The sequence below is a fragment of the Bos indicus x Bos taurus genome, chromosome 11 (assembly GCF_003369695.1).
Source record: "Bos indicus x Bos taurus breed Angus x Brahman F1 hybrid chromosome 11, Bos_hybrid_MaternalHap_v2.0, whole genome shotgun sequence".
NCBI lineage: Eukaryota > Metazoa > Chordata > Mammalia > Artiodactyla > Bovidae > Bos > Bos indicus x Bos taurus.
Window position 1 is genome coordinate 36,027,137 of NC_040086.1, and position 21,415 is coordinate 36,048,551.

The following is a 21,415-nucleotide window of genomic DNA, read 5'->3' on the forward strand; positions in this document are numbered from 1 at the left end:
TGATTTGCTACCTTTACTTTTACCATTACTAACAATATTGTTCCTTTCAGAATTTTCCTGTTTCTAGTTGTGGTCTTCTATCTTCCAATTAGAATGGTGCTGAAATATTTTAGCCTTTGTTCATCTGTAAAATTCTTTTATATCTCCTTCAATCTGATTAATAGCTTTGCCAGGTACAATATTCTTGGTCATGGGCTTTTTTCTTTCCATCACTTTGAATATATCAAGTCACTCCCTTCTGGCTTGCGAAGTTTATTCTGAAAAGTCAGCCGCTAGTCTTAGGCATGTTCCCTTGAACATATTTTAGTTGTTTTTCCATTGTTGCTCTTATAATTCTCTCTGTATCTTTAATTTTTTTCATCTTAATTATAATGCATTTTGGTATAGTCCTCTTGGGGTTGATTCTGTTTAGAACACTCTGCTTTTTGAACTTAGCTGTCAGTTTCCTTTCTCAGGTTAAGTAAGTTTTCGGCTAGTATTTCCTCAAATAAGTTCCCTGCCCCTTTCACTCTCTTCTCCTTCTGTGTTCCTATAAGGCAAATGTTAGTATATTTAATATTGTCCCAGAGGTCTCTTAAACTATCCTCATATTTTTACATTCTTTTTTTTATTATTTCTATTCAGCATTAGTAATTTCCACTACTAATTGGTTCTGTCCTCCAGTTTGTTAATTTGTTGCTTTGTATCATCTAAGCTAGTGTTGACTCCTTCTAGTGTGTTTTATCTGTTACTATATATATAGTTTTGTTTGGTTCTTCATTATATTTTCCAACAGTTTCCAACTGTTTTCCAAACTTCTCATTGTGATTATTTTTCTCCCAATTTCATTGAGCATCTTTATGATTATTACCTTGAAATCTTTATTGGGTAGATTCTTTATCTCCACTTTGCTTGGTTCTTTTTCTGGGGTTTAGTTTTGTTCCTTCATTTGAAACATATTCCTTTATGTACTCATTTTGCCTAATTCTGTTTTATTTCTATGCATTAGGTAGGTCAGTTACATTTCCTGATCTTGGAGAAGTAGCCTTATATAGGATATCCTGTGAGATCCAGATGCACACTCCCTTCTGGTGTGCCCCCAAATGGCCTGCATGGGCTCTTTTGTTGTAGGGCTGACAATACTATGGACACACTGCAGCCTGGTTGACTTCCAGGCCCTGGCTCATACAGTAGCTGTTAAGCAGGTCCTGGGACAGCTGGTTGCCAGTCCCAAGGGAGTTTATGCCAGATCACTGGTGGGTGGAGCCTTGTACTGGCACAATTGACTGTGGTCCAGGGGGTCATGGGGCTGGTGCTGACCAGCTGCTATGTGGGGCTAGGTCCTGGAGCAGCTGATTGTATGGGGTTATGAGGGTCTGGGGCTGGTGCCAGCCTACAGGTAGGAGGAACAGCTCTAGGTCACAGAGGGCCCAAGGCTGGTGTCAGTTCACTGGCAGATAATTAAGCCTTTAGCATTAATTGAGGGAGGACTCTAAAATGGTGCTTGCCAGCACCAGTGTCTTCATGACAAAACAAGCTCCAAAAATGGCTGCCACCAATGTCTATATGTTTCCAGGGAAAATCTCAGCCACTTTCTGCCTCTCCAGAAGGCCCTCTGAGTCTGACCCAGGCTCCTTTCAAATTACTGCCTCTTCACTGGAAGTCAGAGCATGTGGAATACTGTGTGTACCTTTGAAGTGCAGAGGCTCCATTTCCTACATTTCTGGCTCTCCTATATAGAAGCCCCATACTGGTTTTCAAAACCAGACATTCTGGTGGCTTATCTTTCTGGTACAGGAATCCTGGGTTGGGGAGCTTGATGTGGGTCTCAGATGCCTCACTCCTTGGAGAGAACCTCTGCAATTGTGATTATTCTGCCTACGGGTCACCCACTTGCAAGTGTGGGTCTTGACTATACTGCATTTCCACCCCTCCTACTTGTATTGTTTCTTTTTTTATACCTTTAGTTGTAGAAAATCTTTTCTGCTAGTCTTTAGGTTGTTCTCATAGATAGTTGCTCTGCAAATAGTTGTAATTTTGGTGTGCCTATGGGTTGCCTTGGTGGCTCAGACAGTAAAGAATCCACCTGCAATGGGGGAGACCTGCATTCAATCCCTGGGTTGGGAAGATCCCCTGAAGAAGGGAATGGCTACCCACTCCAGTATCCTTGCTTGGAGAATTTCATGGACAGAGGAGCCTGGCAGGCTACAGTTGATGGGGTCACAGAGAGTCGGATATGACTGAGCAACTTCTACTTTCACCAAAGGAGATAAGCTCAGGGTCATCCAATTCTGCTGTCTAGGGTATACCAATATTTCCATTATTTTAAAAAACAGCATTAGAACGATTTTATTTTTGACAATATACTTACCCATGGCTTAACATTTATTTCTCATAGTCTGGAGGCTAAGTCCAAAATCAAGATGCCAGCAGACTCAGTTCTTGGTAAGAGTTCTTTTACTGAACTTTTAGTTCAGTAAAGCCACATGATAGAGAAAGAACGGGCTTCTAATATCTCCCTTTTCTTATAAAGGGCACTAATACCATCAAAGGAGTGCCAATTTCATGACATATCTAAACCTAATTATCTCCCAAGGACCCAACCTCCATTAGGAATTAAGACTTCAACATATGACTTTAGAGGAGATACAAATAAATATTCAATCCATATCAGCAAGCCAATCTCAGATAAAATCACTTGCACTCTTCTAGCTCCTTTTGAGACTGTCAAGCAGATTACTTCGAATCCATTTACAAATTCCAGGGCAGGACTCTACACACTTCTGCCTATTGTATCTTAGTGTCAGATTAGTCAAGAAGAATACAATGCAGTCAAGCCCTGGATGAAAGAATTCTTTACACATAGAGAAAAGACAATGGAAGATTAGCTTCAATAGTGGGTGTCAACCCCCCACAGCCTGTGGGTCTCTACCAGAAACATATTCAGGGCAATTTTCCTATGTTGCACCTCTCAGGTACCACGGTAGAAAGAACCTGTTCACTCTTCTGGAGGACAAGTGCTATATGAAACATACTTCTAAAGGAGACAAAAGAGCATGCATTGAGCCTGAAAAGGGAAAGATGTTCCCATACAAGTTGATAAACCCAGCACAAGCTTAGTGAGGAAGCTTTGTCTCTTAGTGAGGAAGTGTTCTAAGCCCAAGATTCAGACTGCATATACGAGACTGCCCTTTCTAACACAGATCTTCACCAGCCCATATGTACACATGTATAATATATACCACACTTTTACATAGAAATTTCCTTGAGGAAAACATTCAAGTACTTTCAACATTTGTTGTTGTTTAGTCGCTAAATCATGTCTGACTCTTTGCAACCCCATGGACTACAGCACACCAGGCTTCCCTGTCCTTCACTATCTCCTGCAGTTTGTTCAAATTCATATCCATTGAGTTGGTGATGCTGTCTAGCTATCTCATCCTCTGCTGCCCTTTGCTCCTCTTTCCTTCAATCTTTCCCAGCATCCAGGTCTTTTCCAATGAGTCAGCTCTCTGCATCAGGTAGCCAAAGTACTGGCACTTCAGCTTCAGTATCAGTCCTTCTAATGAATATTCAGGTATTGATTTCCTTTAGGACTGACTGGAACATATATTTTAAAATACTCTGAAGTAGTATTACAAGGGGAAAATCGCTTTGTTTATGAAAATACACTTTATTTCATACTAGAGTACCAAATTTGAGAGAGGAAAAGGGTATAAAATAGCAAAATACATGTATCAGAATCAGCAAACACTAGTACATGGTCAGAGTTGTATTAGAAAAACGTTTCTGTATGGGCAGGAAAGAGCAACCCATGGGAAGTTTGATCTTCCTCTCCATATCTCAATTTCTGAAACTATTCTACATGCCACATTTCACACAAAACATTTAATGACCAAGGCTCCAGAACACTTTAAGTACTATAATACTTTCCAAGATGGCTGTGAACTTAAGAAACGAGTACTTTAGTCACTGAACATAATTCCATCTTCGCATCTAAACTGCTAAGTGAAGATGCTTGCAACATGAGGATCAAAATAAACCTACATCCTCGCCAAGAAATTAAGTGGCAATTTTCCCCTTCCTTCTGGAATGTTTTTCTTTATTAGGCTACTCAATTCTCAATACAGTTCTTCCTCCGACTACCCTTGCACTTAAGCTCTTCACATTCTGCTTAGTTGGATCCTTGTCTTATTTCTTTGGCACACTGAAAACTCTCAGTAACAGTTATACTCTCCAGGCAATTTGAAGGGGCTACTGTACACCTTGGCAGCAGGGCCAGGTGCTTTATATATATCTTGAAGATACATATACATTTATAATTTAATATACTATCCAATACCATATTCACCATAAATCCACTTATATCTGGGTAATGCATTTATATTCCAATGTGTCTACAAGCCTCATCTGATCTCCCCTGAGGTTAAGCCCACAATGTGCATTCTGAATAATTCAAAATTAAAGCATATTCAGTATTATGTAACTTGTTGTCAATAAAACAAACCAAAAAACCTACAAATGCTTAATTTTTTCCCATTAGATATACTGAAGCATGAAATTTCAAAACTAAATATAAAACATAAGTCAGTTAGTCAGTCAGTCAGTTCAGTCACTCAGTCGTGTCCGACTCTTTGCGACCCCATAAACTGCAGCATGCCAGGCCTCCCTGTCCATCACCAACTTCCGGAGTTCACTCAGACTCACGTCCATTGAGTCAGTGATGCCATCCAGCCATCTCATCCTCTGTCATCCCCTTCTCCTCCTGCCCCCAATCCCTCCCAGCATCAGAGTCTTTTCCAATGAGTCAACTCTTCGCATGAGGTGGCCAAAGTACTGGAGTTTCAGCTTTAGCATCATTCCTTCCAAAGAATACCCAGGGCTGATCTCCTTTAGAATGGACTGGTTGGATCTCCTTGCAGTCCAAGGGACTCTCAAGAGTCTTCTCTAACACCTTAGTTCAAAAGCATCAATTCTTCAGCACTCAGTTTTCTTCACAGTCCAACTCTCACATCCATACATGACCACTGGAAAAACCATAGCCTTGACTAAACGGACCTTTGTTGGCAAAGTAATGTCTCTTGTTTTCAATATGCTATCTAGGTTGGTCATAACTTTCCATCCAAGGAGTAAGCATTTTTTAATTTCATGGCTGCAGTCACCATCTGCAGTGAATTTGGAGCCCAAAAAAAATAAGGTCTGACACTGTTTCCACTGTTTCCCCATCTATTTCCCATGAAATGATGGGATCAGATGCCATCATCTTTGTTTTCTGAATGTTGAGCTTTAAGCCAACTTTTTCACTCTCCTCTTTCACTTTCATCAAGAGGCTTTTGAGTTCCTCTTCACTTTCTGCCATAAGTGTGGTGTCATCTGCATATCTGAGGTTATTGACATTTCTCCCAGCAATCTTGATTCCAGCTTGTGCTTCTTCCAGCCCAGCATTTCTCATGATGTACTCTGCGTAAGTACGACTTTTAATTAAGCATATTCTAATCAATTTCATTAAAATAAATATACCTCATACAATATATACTAAGCCAATATCAAAATATTAACAGGAAATATTCTCTCTCAACTATAGCCAATAATAATTACAGTACAACACAGCTTAAAAAATAAAAAATACTGTGAGCTCAGATACACAGTAAATACTTGCTGAATGCTCTTCATAGCTATCCTATAATTTCCTATAATCATATTATTTATTTTTTAATATAAATTTATTTATTTTAATTGGAGGCTAATTACTTTACAATATTGTATTGGTTTTTCCATACATCAACATGAACCTGCCATGGGTGTACACGTGTTCCCCATCCTGAACCCCCCTCCCACCTCCCTCCCCGTACCACCCCTCTGGGTCATCCCAGTGCACCAGCCCCAAGCATCCTGTGTCCTGCATTGAACCTGGACTGGCGACCCATTCCACATATGATAGTATACATGTTTAAATGCCATTCTCCCAAATCATCCCACCCTCACCCTCTCCCACAGATACCAAAAGACTGTTCTATACATCTGTGTCTCTTTTGCTGTCTCGCATACAGGGTTATCGTTACCATCTTTCTAAATCCCATATATATGCGTTAGTATACTGTATTGGTGTCTTTCTTTCTGGCTTACTTCACTCTGTATAATAGGCTCCAGTTTCATCCACCCATTAGAACGAATCATATTATTTAAATCATAAATTATCTTTCAAGTGTGCCACTCATCTATCCTTCCTGACTATAACTTCTAAAGAGTAGGAAACATTACCTGCTAATTTTTTATATTCCCCTCAAGTACCTCTTCCCTCAGTACCTTCAACACCACCTTGAATTCAGTGCCCTCTTTCCAGGGAAGTGGGAGCCCAGTGGCTGTAGTCTGGGCCAGGTGGGAGATACCCAGAGCCTGGGCACAGAGAGGTCTATAACTTACCCATAGGTGAGCTGCAACATCTTGAGAAGAGCCAAACTGAAACCCAGGCAGACCGTCCACCTGAATCACTATTGAAAGAGGCTAGAAGTGAAGACCAAGCATCCAGTAAAGCCAACAGAACCAACCAAATCTAAGATCCTAAGAGGCCAGTGAGAAGAGATGCGTCTGGAACCATCTTCTGCTTGTGAAAAGGCTGTTGCTGTGCCTTTCTTTATACAGCTTTCCAGTAGCTTTAACTATAGAGCGAGTCAAGAAAGTCACCAACCTCACATGGGTACTTTTCTCTCAATAAATGGAAGGAAAAGAAGGAGGCAGGGAAAAACTTGTGATCCATTTTTTCCTTCTATAGGCCTGGAGTGCTGCAGTCCATGGGATTGCAAACTGTCGGAAATGACTGAGCAACTGAACACCAATAAGAATATTTTATGACAAAGGATAATGAATGAACCATACATTTTTGCATACTTTGGGTGGTGAAAAACTAAACACTATCATAGTTCCTTTGTAAATTTTCTTTTCTTTTTTTTTTTTTTTAATTTTTTTAATTAATTTTATTTTATTTTTAAACTTTACATAATTGTATTAGTTTTGCCAAATATCAAAATGAATCCACCACAGGTATACATGTGTTCCCCATCCTGAACCCTCCTCCCTCCTCCCTCCCCATACCATCCCTCTGGGTCGTCCCAGTGCACCAGCCCCAAGCATCCAGTATGTAAATTTTCTTGATAAGTAAAATTTCAAATAATGTTCCTCTGTGAGCCTCCTGATGCAGAATCCAATGTGAGAAAATGACTGAAAGGGATAAAGTCCCTTCAGCAATTCCTTATAAAGGAATGTCCTTTGTGTGATGGGAAGGGGAGTCAGGAACCAGCAATGCCCTAGGACTGTTTACCTTAGGGCTTTCTAATAAGAAGCCTCAGGTTTACATGCATAGAATGACTCTTCAGATGCCAAGCATTGCCACTGGCAACAATGTACACTATGCAGTATTGGCATCTTCAACAGAGCTCATAGTTACTTCACATACAACAGCAGGGAGAGAAAAACCCCAGCAATTTGTATAGTCATGTTATCCTCCCTAACAAATTTAGGCATTTCTTCAGCTTTCAAATCATTTCCTCTAAACCAGAGGGAGGAAAAGTTATTGAGAAGGGAGATGTTTCTTCAATCTCTTTTGGACAGGGTGGAATGATTTTGGCTTATTGCTTAAATCATTAATCCCCCATCATTTCCAGTGAGACTGTCATTTCATTAAAAGTAATAATAATTGACAATCTATTACTGTCCCTCATGCCCTAAATTATTATTGCTGCATTTTGTCATGGAGTATAAAAATAAAATATATAACTGCCATAGATCATCAATTCAAAAAAAACCACTCAAGCACTTTATTATCCAATGAAATACTCCATGGGTGCTCTGTTTCCCATCTTGGGCATTCTGCTATATTCCATGTGTCCAGAAGAGGGAAATTAGCATATTGTTCCAAAGTTCATTTCCATCACTGTTATTTGAAATAATTTGCTGAACCAAATGGAACTCTAAGTCCTCCAAGGCAGAGGGGAGAAAACATCTTTTCTCTGAGACCCTGCTGGACTCTGCTAGACAGGGCAGTCAACTGAGAACCTTACATTACCAAAGAATAAATATATTTTACTATTTAGGGTAGTGAGGCCAGGTGCGAGAGAAAAGTAAATTCTACTTAGCATTTGATCTTGGGAAAGCTACTTACAGTCACTAAACCTATTTTCCCATCTTTAAAATAGTAAAAATAATATCTATCTCAAAGCACTTACCCCAATATCTGGTTTATCATTTAAACCTTCATAAATGTTGCTTGATATTATTTTCAGTATTACTTCCTATGGAAAAGCAGCAGTATATGAAATTTAAAAGACTGAAATGGTTCTTATTTAATCTTCAATATTATACTAAAAAGTCTAGATTTCATAGCAAAAAAAGGAATCAGAAAAAAAATTAATAACAGAAGTGACATGAACACATCTGAGCTTTAAGAAGAAAACAGAATCAAGCCGTGAAAGATACAGTATATATAAATATAGATATGGATTTACATTTTTGAAATTTACATTTTTTTCATTCACCAAAATGGCCCAAAGCAATTGGCATATTTCCTTCTTTGGTATAATTAGCATATTATCTTAAATACTATAAAATGTCTATATTGCCAACTTATTTATTTTCCCTCTGGTGATATAACGTCAATGGCTCAAACAGGGAGAGATTTTACCAGTCAGTGTTGTAATCAATAATTTCCTATACCAGGCATAAGCAGACTACTACTGATTCTTAATAGCTAAGTGGCTTTCAGTCATTTGCATGTCATTTCAACTGAGAAAGTTATCTTAGGACATCCAGATGTATAGTGAGGAAGAAAAAAAACCACAGATCTGAAATAAAATTTTCAAATGTTAATTTAAAATATAATCTAAACTATTTGTAAAAAGGGAAATTCTTTGATATTTTTTAACCTATCGAATTGGCAATGATTCCTAAAAAGACAATACCCAGTGGTAGAGAAGACAGACATATTTTGGTAGGAGGATGGACTTTACACTACCTTTGTAGAGGGTAACTTACCAATTATGTACAAAGTTAGGAACTTCCCTGTGGTCCACTGGCTGAGACTTCACGCTTCTAATACAGGAGGCCTGGGTTCGATCCCCACTTAGGGAACTAGATCTCACATGCTGCAACTAAAAGATCCCAAGTGCTGCAGAAATGATTCAAGATCCTGTGTGCTGCAGCCAAGACCCAGCACAGCAAAGAGAGAAATAATAAAAAATTTTTAAAAGTTGTATGTGCCTAACTTTTGGCCCAATAATTACACTTTCAGAAATGCATCCTCTGGGAGTTCTCAAGATGACAGAGTAGAAAGACCCTAAGCTTATATCCTCTCATAGGCACACCAAAATTACAACTAGTTGCAGAAGTATCGATGACAAAGATTGGAACCTACCAGAAAAGACAACTGAAGATATGAAGAAGGAACCACAAGACAGGTAAGAGGGGTGTAGCTGCAGTAGACTCAAGACTCACAGCCCCAGGTGAGCGGCCCACAAAAGGAAGAATAATTACCATTGCAGAGTTTCGGCCCAAGAAGCAAGGGATCTGAGTTCCACATCAAGTTCCCCAGCCAGGGAATCTGTACTGGGAGACAAGCCCCCAGAAGGTTTGGTTTTGAAGTCTAGTGGAGTTTACTTTCAGGATATTCAGAGGACTATGGAAAATAGACACTCCGGCCTTAAAGAGCACACATCAAAATCATATGCCCTCTAGGACTCAGGGTGGAAGCAGTAATTTAAAAGGAGTCTGGGTCAGACCTACTTGCTAATTTTGGAGAGTCCCAGGAGAGGTAGGAAGCAACCGGAGCTCATCATGGGGATGCAGATACTGTCAGCAGCCATTTTGGGGAGCTCATTCTACCATGTGGACACTGGTGATAGCAATGGCCCATTTTGGAATCCTTCCTCCAGCCTATTAGGCTTGAGACCCAGACCCAGCCCCACCGACCAGCCTGTAGGTACCAGTACTGTGATGCCTCATGCCAAGCAATTAACTGGGCAGGTACACACACCCCCAACCACCAGCAGACAGGCTGTCTTAAGACACCCTGAACCTACAGCCAGTAGACGGTTCAGGATACAACCCACACACCACTGTGTAGGCACTAAAATCAAAACCCCGAGAGCCCTGCAACCAGACAGCAGGACCCAGCCCTGCCCAACAGTGGGGTAGGCACAAGCCCCAGAATGCCCTGGGCCCAGGCACCACCCTCCATCAAGTCTGCTCTAGCCTCAGGACCAGCTTCACACACAAGTGGGTGGACACAAGCCCTAGGACAACCTCAGCCCCACGGCCTGCCATGGGAGGACCCAGTTCACCCACCAGCAGGCCAACACAAGCTTTAGAACATCACCATCCAGACAACCAACTGTGTCAGGAATTGGCCACACCCACCAGTGGTCCAAAACCAGCTCTGGGACCTCTATTTATATGAAAAGATAAACAAAATTATTAAGCCTTCAGCCAGACTCATCAAGGAAAAAAAAAGAGAATGGACACAAATCTGAAATGAAAAAAGAGAAGCTACAAATGGCAACACAAAAATATGAAGAAAAACAGACCACTACAAACAACAACATGGCAATAAAACGGACAACCTGGAAGAAACAGATCAACTACTAGAAATGTACAATCTCCTAAAACTGAACCAGAAAGAAATAGAAAATATTAACAGACCACTATTAATAATGAAATTGAATCAGGAATAATAAGAAAAAACCTCCCAAAAAACAAAACTCCAGGACCAGACAGTTTCATAGGTAATTCTACCCAACATTTAGAGAGGAGTTACTGCCTATCCTTGCCGAACTATTCCAAAAAACTGCAGAAAAAGGAATGCTCATGAATTCATTCTATGAGCCTAGAATCACTCTGATATCAAAATCAGACAGATACCACATAAAAAGAAAATTAGAGGCCAATATCCCTGATGAACACAGGGACGAAAATCCTCTACAAAATATCAGCAAACTGAATTCAACAATACATTTAAAGGATCATGCACCATGTTCAAGTAGGATTTATCCATAGGATACACAGATATTTCAATATCTACAAGTCAATCAATGCAATACACCAAATTAACAAACTGAAGAACAAAAACAATATGGTCATATAAACAGATGCAGAAAAAGCTTTTGCCAAAATTCGATGTCCATTTATAATTTTTTTAAAAACTCTCCAGAAAGTAGTTCTAGAAAGAACAAAGCTCAACATAATAAAGGGCATATATAATAAGCCACAGTTTATATCACACAACATAAAAGCTGAAAGCATTTCCTCCAAAATAAGGAACAAGACAAGAAGGCCTGCTCATTATCATAACTTTCATTCAGCATGCTGCTGCTGCTGCTAAGTCGCTTCAGTCGTGTCTGACTCTGTGCGACCCCATAGACAGCAGCCCACCAGGCTCCCCCGTCCCTGGGATTCTCCAGGCAAGAACACTGGAGTGGGTTGCCATTTCCTGCTCCAATGCATGAAAGTGAAAAGTGAAAGTGAAGTCGCTCAGTCGTGTCTGACTCTTTGCGACCCCATGGATTGCAGCCTACCAGGCTCCTCCATCCATGAGATTTTCCAGGCAAGAGTACTTGAGTGGGGTGCCATTGCCTTCTCCGTTTATTCAGCATAGCACTGGCTTAAAACTCAACATTAAAAAAACTAAGATTGTGGCATCTGGTCCCATCACTTTGTGGCAAATAGATGGGGAGAAAAGGAAACAGTGACAGACTATTTGTTCTTGGGCTCCAAAATCACTGTACACAGTGACTGCAGCCATGAAATTAAAGGATGCTTGCTCCTTGGAAGAAAAGATGACAAACCTAGAAAGCATATTAAAAAAGCAGAGACATCACTTTGCTGGTGAAGGTCCATCTAGTCAAAGTTATCATATTTTTCCCAATAGTCATGTATAGATGTTGAGAGCTGGACCACAAAGAAGGCTGAGGACTGAAAATCTGATGCTTTTGAACTGTGGTGTTGGAGAAGAGAAGACTCCTGACAGTCCCTTGGACTGCAAGATCAAACCAGTCAAGCCTAAAGGAAATCAACCCTGAATATTCATTGGAAGGACTGATGCTGAAGCTCCAGCATTTTGGCCACCTGATGCAAAGAGCTGACTCACTGGAAAAGGCCCTGATGCTGGAAAAGGTTGAGGGCAGGAGGAGATGGGTGCGACAGACGATGAAATGGTTGGATGGCATCACCAACTCAATGGACATGAGTTTGAACACACTCAGGAAGATAGTGAAGGACAGGGAAGCCTGGTGTGCTGCAGTCCATGGGATCACAAAGAGTCAGACAAGACAGTGACTGAATAACAACAACAAGCATCAGCTATTAGACCAAAAGAGAAATAAAGGAATCCAAGCTGGAAAGGAAGAGGTGAAACTGTCACTGTTACTAGATAATATGATACTATACATAGAATATCCTAAAAATGCCACCAAAAAAGCTATTAGAATTCATCAATTAACTTGATAAAGTTACAGGATATAAAATTAATAATAGAAATCTGTTGCATTTCTATATACTAACAACAAAATATCAGAAAGAGAAATTAAGGAAATAATCTCATTTGCAACTGAATTAAGAAGAATAAAATATCAAGCAATAAACCTACTTAAAGAGATAAATTCTCCAAGCCAGGCTTCAGCAATATGTGAACCATGAACTTCCAGTTGTTGAAGCTGGTTTTAGAAAAGGCAGAGGAACCAGAGATCAAATTGCCAACATCTGCTGGATCATCAAAAAAGCAAGAGGGTTCCAGAAAAACATCTATTTCTGCTTTATTGACTATGCCAAAGCCTTTGACTGTGTGGATCACAATAAACTGGAAAATTATGAAAGAGATGGAAATACCAGACCACCTGACCTGCCTCTTGAGAAATCTGTATGCAGGTCAGGAAGCAACAGTTAGAACTGGACATGGAACAACAGACTGGTTCCAAATAGGAAAAGGAGTACATCAAGGCTGTATATTGTCACCCTGCTTATTTAACTTCTATGCAGAGTACATAATGAGAAACGCTGGGCTGGAAGAAGCACAAGCTGGAATTAAGATTGCCGGGAGAAATATCAATAACCTCAGATATGCAGATAACACCACCCTTATGGCAGAAAGTGAAGAGGAACTAAAAAGCCTCTTGATGAAAGTGAAAGAGGAGAGTGAAGAAGTTGGCTTAAAACTCAACATTCAGAAAATGAAGATCATGGCTTCTGGTCCCATCACTTCATGGGAAATAGATGGGGAAACAGTGTCAGACTTTATTTTTTGGGGCTCCAAAATCACTGCAGATGGTGACTGCAGCCATGAAATTAAAAGACACTCCTTGGAAGAAAAGTTAAGACCAACCTAGATAGCATATTCAAAAGCAGAGACACTACTTTGCTAACAAAGGTCTGTCTAGTCAAGGCTATGGTTTTTCCAGTGGTCATGTATGGATGTGAGAGTTGGACTGTGAAGAAGGCTGAGCGCCGAAGAATTGATGCTTTTGAACTGTGGTGTTGAAGAAGACTCTTGAGAGTCCCTTGGACTGCAAGGAGGTCCAACCAGTCCATTCTGAAGGAGATCAGCGCTGGGATTTCTTTGGAAGGAATGATGCTAAAGCTGAAACTCCAGTACTTTGGCCACCTCAGGCGAAGAGTTGACTCATTGGAAAAGACTCTGATGCTGGGAGGGGTCGGGGCAGGAGGAGAAGGGGACGACAGAGGATGAGATGGCTGGATGGCATCACTGACTCAATGGACATGAGTCTGAGTGAACTCCGTGAGTTGGTGATGGACAGGGAGGCCTGGCGTGCTGTGATTCATGGGGTCAAAAAGAGTCGGACACAACTGAACGACTGAACTGAACTGAAGGAGATAAAAGACCTATATTCAGAAAACTATAAGACAATTTTTAAAAAAAGAAATTGAAGATTACACAAACAAATGGAAAGAGATACTGCATTCATGGACTGGAAGATTAGTGTTGTTAAACTCTTAGAGGAAAACATAGGCAAAAAACTCTCTGACATACATCACAGCAGAATCCTCTATGACCCACCTCCCAGAGTAATGGAAATAAAAGCAAAAATAAACAAATGGGACCTCATTAAAATTAAAAGCTTCTGCACCACAAAGGAAACTGTAAGCAAGGTGAAAAGACAGCCTTCAGAATGGGAGAAAATAGCAGCAAATGAAGCAACTGACAAAGCATTAATCTCAAAAATATACAAGCAACTCCTGCAGCTCAATTCCAGAAAAATAAATGACCCAATCAAAAAATGGGCCAAAAAACTAAACAGACATTTCTCCAAAGAAGACATACAGATAGCTAACAAACACATGAAAAGATGCTCAACATCACTCATTATCAGAGAAATGCAAATCAAAACCACAATAAGGTACCATTTCACGCCAGTCAGAATGGCTGCTATCCAAAAGTCTACAAATAATAAATGCTCTAGCGGGTGTGGAGAAAAGGGAACCCTCTTCCACTGTTGGTGGGAATGCAAACTAGTACAGCCACTATGGAGAACAGTGTGGAGATTCCTTAAAAAACTGGAAATAGAAACTGCCATACGACCCAGCAATCCCACTGCTGGGCATACACACTGAGGAATCCAGAATTGAAAGAGATATATGTACCCCAATGTTCATCACAGCACTGTTTGTAATAGCCAGGACATGGAAGCTACCCAGATGTCCATCAGCAGACAACTGGATAAGAAAGCTGTAGTATATATACACAATGGAATATTACTCGGCCATTAGAAAGAATATATTTGAATCAGTTCTAATGAGGTGGATGAAACTGGAGCCTATTATACAGAGTGAAGTAAGCCAGAAAGAAAAACACCAATACAGTATAGTAACACATATATATGGAATTTAGAAAGATGGTAACAATAACCCTATATGTGAGATAGCAAAAGAGACACAGATGTATACAACAGTCTTTTGGACTCTGTGGGAGAAGGCAAGGGTGGGATGATTTGAGACAATAGCTTTGAAACATGTATATTATCATGTGTGAAACAGATCGCCAGTCCAGGTTTGATGCATGAGACAGGGTGCTCAGGACTGGTGCACTGGGATGACCCAGAGGGATAGTATGTGGAGGGAGGTGGGACGGGGGTTCAGGATGGGGAACACATGTACACCCATGGCTGATTCATGTTGGTGTATGGAAAAACCACTACAATATTGTAAAGTAATAGCCTCCAATTAAAATAAATAAATTTTTAAAAATAAAATAAAATAATTTAGAAAACAATTAAAATTAATTAATTAAAAAAAAAAAAACACATGTGAGCCCATTGGCCTCTATGCGCCCCTGTCGGGAACACAAGACCTGCTCTATGACCGCAGAGATCCAGTTAAACTCTTCCCAGAGAATGCACCTAAATGATACATCTTCCCCAAGGGGGGTCTGAGAGAACAGACAAGGCAAAAAATGAAGATGCTGGCATTTTTCACAGTTTCACAACAAATACTTTTAAATTTTGTATGGAAGTACAAAAGACCACAAATAGCTACATCAATCTTTAGAAAGAAGAGCAGAGCTGGAGGCATCACACTGTCTTCAGACTATATCACAAAGCCATTGTCATCAAAACAGTATGGTACTGACACAAAAGAGCTACATAGCTCACTGGAACAGAATAAAAGAGCCCAGAAATAAACCCACACTTATGGTTAATCAATCTACAACAAAGGAGGCAAGAATCTACAATGGAGAAAAGACAGTCTCTTCGATAAGAACTGCTGGGAAAACTGGACAGCTACATGTAAAAGAATGAAATTAGAACTTTTTTTGTACCATATACAAATATAAACTAAATATGATTAAAGACCTAAATTTAAGACCAGAAACCACAAAACTTCTAGAAGAAAGCAAACACAGGATACTCTTTGACACAAAGTAATATATTTTTGGATCTGTCTCTGAAGACAAAGGAAACAAAAGTAAAAATAAACAAATTGGACCTAAACTGAAATGCTTTTTCATAGCAAAGGAAATCAATAAAATGGAAAGCCAACATACTGAATGGGAGATAATAGTTGCAAATGACATGGCTGATAAGCAGCTAGTATTCAAAATATATAAACAGCTCATACAACTAAATATCAATAAAACAAACAACCCAGTTAAAAAATGGGTAGAAGAACTGAATAGACATTTTTCCAAAGATGACATACAGATGGCCAACAGGTATATGCAAGGATATTCAATTAATCATCAGAGATATGTAAATCAAAACCACAATGAGGTATTACCTCACATCTGTCAGAATGGTTATCATCAAAAAGACTACAAATAACAAATGCTAGCAAGGGTGTGGAGGAAAGGGAACTTTAGTACATTGTTGGAGGGAATGTAAATTGGTTTCACCAGGATGGAAAATAATATAGAGGTCCTTCAAAAAACTAAAACCAGAAATACATATGATCTAGCAATTTCACTCCTGCGTATACAGCCAAAGAAAATAAAAACACTAATTTGAAAAGATGCATCCACCTCAATGTTGTGATTAGCATTATTCACAATAGCCAAGATATGGAAACAACCTAAGTGTACATCAACAGATACATGCATAAAGAAGATGAAAGTGAAAGTGAAAGTTGCTCAGTCGTGTCCAACTCTTTGCAACCCTGTGGACTATAAAGTCCATGTTTAGACCATGTATAACTCCATGTACAGTCTATTTATATAAGCCCATGTACAGTCCATATATAGTCCATGTACATACAGTCCATGGACTATATATAGTCCATGTACATATATAAGACCATGAACAGTCCATATGAGGTATATATATATATATATATATATACATACACAGTGAAATACGTGGTATATATATATACACACACACATATATATACTTAGTGAAAAATTACTAAGTCATAAAAAGAATGAAATTTTGCCATTTGCAGCAACATGGATGGACTTAGAGGGTACTATGCTTAGTGAAATAAGTCAGACAGAGAAAGACAAATACTGTATATTATCACTCACAATCTAAAAAATAAAACAAACTGGTGAATATAACAATAAAGAAACAGAGCCACAAATATAGAGAACAAACTAGTGGTTACCAGTGAGGAGAGAAGTGGTTAGTAGGAAGGACAAGATAGGACTAGAGGATAAAGAGGTACAAATTTACAATGTATAAAATAGTAAGATACAAGGATATTTTGTACAGCACAGGGAATATAGCTAACACTTTATAATAACCATGTTATTGGAGTGTAATCCAATTATAAAAGTTTGAATCACTATGTTGTACACCAGAAACTACTATATTAAAATGAATTATATATACCTCAATGGCACCCCACTCCAGTACTCTTGCCTGGAAAATCCCATGGATGGAGCAGCCTAGTAGGCTGCAGTCCATGGTGTCGCTAAGAGTCAGACACGACTGAGCGACTTCATTTTCACTTTTCACTTTTCACTTTCACGCATTGGAGAAGGAAATGGCAACCCACTCCAGTGTTCTTGCCTGGAGAATCCCAGGGATGGGGGAGCCTGGTGGGCTGCCATCTCTGCCGTCGTGTAGAGTCGGACACGACTGAAGCAACATAGCAGCAGCATGGTTATATTTTGGAGAAGGCAATGGCAACCCACTCCAGTACTCTTGCCTGGGAAATCCATGGATGGAGCAGCCTGGTAGGCTGCAGTCCATGGGGTCGCTAAGAGTCAGACATGACTGAGCGACTTCACTTTCACTTTTCACTTTCATGCATTGGAGAAGGAAATGGCAACCCACTCCAGTGTTCTTGCCTGGAGAATCCCAGGGACAGCGGAGCCTAGTGGGCTGCCGTCTATGGGGTTGCACAGAGTCAGACATGACTGAAGTGACTTAGCAGTAGCAGTAGCAGTAGCAGCAGTATATATACCTCAATAATGCTTTTCAGATGGCTCAATGGTAAAGAATCTGCCTACCAATGCAGGAGCTATACGAGGTGTGGGTTTGATCCCTGGGTCGGGAAAATTCCTTGGAATAGGAAATAGCAACCCACTCCAGTATTCTTGCTTGGAAAATTCCATGGACACAGGAGCCTGGTAGGTTGCAGTCCATGGGGTTGCAAAGAGTTGGACACAACTGAGAAAGCACGCATACCTCAATAATAAATAAATAAATAATGGAAGTGGAATTTGTCCTCAGTAAGTAATCATAAATAGGCCCATAGATTTAGCTAACAAGATATTAGTCTAAGTACTAATTATAGTACCAAAAATACAAAACTCTTAGAATATCTATCTAGAAGTAATAGGATAAACCAAACTATGACTCACAGGCCAATCCCAACTCACCAGTTTTTCATCCAGTCTATGACCAAAGAATAATTTTGACATCTTAATGATAAAATAAATCAAAAGAAGGATAATATTTTATAACATATGGAAATTATGAGTTGGGTAGTTGCCAAAGGCTGTATGGCCCCCAAAGCCTAAAATATTTACTATCTTTCTCTTTACATAAAAAGTTTGTAACCCTTGGTTAAGTAAACTAAGTTTAAATCATGGCAAAAATACATGCTGCCATTTAAAATGGTATCAGAGTTTATTTAGTATCTTGCAAGAATCCTTAAAGAATTAAATGAGATAGATTATCCAAAAGTGTATCATGTTATGACTACATTTTTGTTCATTTTAATAACATACAAAATAGAAAAAAGGCTGGAAGAATATATACCAATATTAGTGGTTTTGTCTCTGGATAGTGGGATTGCAGGATTCTTTTTAAATTTATCCATACTGCTTTTATTTTCTAAAAGAACGTATCTTTTAATATTAATAAAATAATATTTGTGGTAGGCCAACTCTGAAATAGCTCACAATTGTCAATACCTCCTGTTGTTCACACTTAATGTAATCCATTTAGTGTGGATGTGACCTGTGACTTGCATTTAAAAATAGAAGATGGCAAAGATTCGTCACTCTCATGATTAAGTTACACAGTAGTGACTTTTGCCTTGCCAGTAGACTCTCTTTATTGCCTTTTTGCCTGGCATGCTTTGATGAAGCAACCATCCATGTCAGGGAGATTCATGTGGCAAGGAACTGGGTGTGGCCTCTGGTCAACAAGTAACTAATAGTGAAGTTGATCTCTGCTCAATAGTCAGCAAGAAACTGCAGCCTTCAGTCCAACAGGCTGCAAAGATCTAAATCCTCCCAACAACTGCATGAACCTAGAAGCAGATGCTTCTCTGCTGCTGCTGCTGCCACTGCTGCTGCTGCTGCTGCTAAGTCGCTTCAGTCGTGTCCAACTCTGTGCGACCCCATGGACTGCAGCCCACCAGGCTCTTCTGTCCCTGGGATTCTCCAGGCAAGAACACTGGAGTGGGTTGCCACTTCCTTCTCCAATGCATGAAAGTGAAAAGTGAAAGTGAAGTTGCTCAGTCGTGTCCGACTTAGCGACCCCATGGACTGCAGCCTACCAGGCTCCTCCGTCCATGGGGTTTTCCAGGCAAGAGTACTAGAGTGGGGTGCCATTGCCTTCTCCAGTAAAGCTATTAGATGAGACTTTAACCCTAGATGACACCTTGATTGAAAATCATGAAAGGACTTCCCTGGTGGTCCAATGGTCAAGAATCCACCTTGCAATGCAGGGGACACTGGTTCCATCCCTGGTCTGGAAAGATCCAACATGCCACGGGGCAACTGAGCCCATGTGCCACAACTACTGAACCTGCGCTCTGGAGTCCTCAAGCTGCAACTACTTAAGCCCATGCGCCTTAAGGTCAGTGCTGTGAAACAAGAAAAAACACCTCAACGAGAAGCCCTTGTAGTGCAACTAGCAAGTAGCCCCTGCTCACCACAATTAGAGAAAGCTCGCACACAGCAGTGAGGATGCAACACAACCAATAAATAAATAAATTTTAAAAAGGGGAAAAAAAGAAAATCGTGAGAAACCCTGAAGCAAAAGACTCAGCTAATCTGTGTCCAGATTTCTAATCTGCAGAAATTGTAAGATAATAAATGTATGGTGTTATAAGGCATTATATTTGTGGTTATTTGTTATGTAGCAATATATAGCTAGTACAAATATAATGGCTATTTATATTAGACAATAAAGAAGAAAATAGCAACTTTGGGGTAGCTAAGCAATCTCAGGGGTTTGTGGTTTTTTTTTTTTTTTTTTGGATGGTTGATATAGTTACTGGGTCTTTCCAATTCTGATCTCTAGATAAAATTAAGGTGTCACCCATTAACTGTGGGGGTTGCCCCCAAACCTGTAGCTATTCGTGTTTGGACTCAAAGGATCCTGGGAAGAAGTTCTGACTACCCAAATCATCCTGAGCCTGAATATGCTACTGTCTAAGCTCAACAAAAAGTTCATTTGATTGCCAGTGCTCTCTAGAATTCTACACCCATCTCCTCCCCTCCAAAGCCCAATCTATTTAAATGATATGAAGTCTTATTGCCATAGGATTATTGCTCTGAAACTGCAGCCACTACCAATATCTAATATCTTCCCAAGGCCGTAATAAATAAAGAAAATAAAATAAGCATGCTCTCTTATGTTTTTCACTAAAACCAAGTTATTCTTTTTCACCTTGATCAACAAGATAATTACATGTGTAACTCTCCCATTCTGACCCCAAAATTGTCTTTAAATAAATTTCATGCAACTTTTATGTCTAACAAACCATTACATTTTTATTACTGAAGCAGTAACAGTAGTTTATTAAATTTTAAAAATGCCCTGCAGACGATCACTGAAGGTCTTTCTCCTTCTTCAAGTAGCTCTTAAGTGACAAAAGTCATTGTTCATCACGATTACTAGGTATTAGTCACAGATCATAAATATCCCCTATTTCTTGCAGTGAGTCTTTAGGGGATTAAAAAAGGACAAAATGAATAAACTGCCCTCTGAACCACTTAAAAAGCATCCCATTTAGATTTAGAAATATTCTGGAGAGAGATAGTCAAAGCACTGTCAAGACCACTATTATCTGCATTTTTTGTAAACAGGAACAACTGGTCTTGCACAGCCCAATAAACTGTACCACCAACATTGAGCAAGCAAGAAAATCCCTTCTGCTGAGGTGTCCCCCTCTCTGTCTGAATCACACTTGAAATATTTATGGTTACTCTTGTTACAGTAAAACTGCTCTCACATCTATCTTCCCCCAGAGTAAAATCTCAATTTTAAAGGGCTCCTCAGTAATTTTGTGAGTTTGTGATTCAAATTATCTTAGAAGCTTTGGCAGATGAAGAACTATAAAAACTTGAGAATGAAAGCTCAAACTGGCTGCAAGGATCAATAGTCTCAAATGGAGTTGTTCTAAGGGAAATAATGAAAAAACAGATATTTTACTCCTTTGGCTCATTACACTTGACATCTGTGAAGTCTTTTGGGACATGGTGAAAGTTTCCATTCTTTATTTTTGTCTTTTTTCTGCCTTGCATAGGTCTCTGAATACTACA